The sequence below is a fragment of the Kogia breviceps genome, chromosome 2 (genome assembly GCF_026419965.1).
Source record: "Kogia breviceps isolate mKogBre1 chromosome 2, mKogBre1 haplotype 1, whole genome shotgun sequence".
Taxonomy (NCBI): domain Eukaryota; kingdom Metazoa; phylum Chordata; class Mammalia; order Artiodactyla; family Physeteridae; genus Kogia; species Kogia breviceps.
In genome coordinates this window covers 78,779,986-78,781,076 of record NC_081311.1, presented here as the reverse complement: position 1 = coordinate 78,781,076, position 1,091 = coordinate 78,779,986, and positions in this window count along the sequence as shown.

Below are 1,091 nucleotides of genomic sequence, written 5' to 3'. Positions count from 1 at the left end.
TCTCGTTGCTGCACACGGGCTTCAGTGGTTGTGGCTCGCAGGCTCTAGAGTGCAGGCTCAGTAGTTGTGGTGCACGGGCTTAGTTGCTCCGTGGCATGTGGGATCTTCCTGGACCAGGGCTCGAACCTGTGTTCCCTGCATTGGCAGGTGGATTCTTAACCACTGCACCACCAGGGAAGCCCCATCTACAACTTTTTCTGAATATTGCAGAATAATCCCCCTTCCCATCCACCAAGAATTCCTTTCAATGTTTCCATTTCAAATTTGAAATCATAAATTTAACACTATAAAGAAGAGGCTATTCCCCCAGGGGACATACCCTGCACCTAATCTTATTTTGTAAGAGTTTAAAATTCATGGGAATTTGTTTGAGATGTCTCTGCTTCTAAAGTAGCCCAGGACTCAGCCTTGCCATCCTGTGGTCCAGGCAGGCTCCATCTGGCAATTCCAGGTTGGGACAGATGGTCTGAGAGAAGGTTGTGCCCATGGTTTGAAGGAGCAACTCCTCCCCTAGGTCATTGCTGCTCACATGCTGTGTTTCAGAGACACAGTTCCCAGGCCACAGAATGAGGAGCATGAGCAGTTAAATCCATGGATAAACGAGCCATAGACTTACAACTGGATCTTTTTCTTCTCTTCCAAACTCTAGTCTCTCCAAAAAAGAAAAAAGAAAACACTGAACTAGTTTCCAGAACATCTGACCTCCAGTTTATACCCTACTTCTAACTAACTCTCTGGCCTTGAGTATGTCACCCAGCTTCTCTGGACATTAGTTTCCTCATGTGCAAATAAGAGCGATGGACTAAATTGGGAAAGGTAAATACACTACATACACATTACTAACTGCCCAACCTGCACAAGGAGCAGACATCATTAATCTATTGTAGCACTGCTAGCACTCAAGAAAGCCATTATTGGGCTTCCCTGGTGGCGCAGTGGTTGAGAGTCCGCCTGCCGATGCAGGGGACACGGGTTCGTGCCCTGGTCCGGGAGGATCCCACGTGCCGCGGAGTGGCTGGGCCCGTGGGCCATGGCCGCTGAGCCTGCGCGTCCGCAGCCTGTGCTCCGCAGTGGGAGAAGTGGGAGAGGCC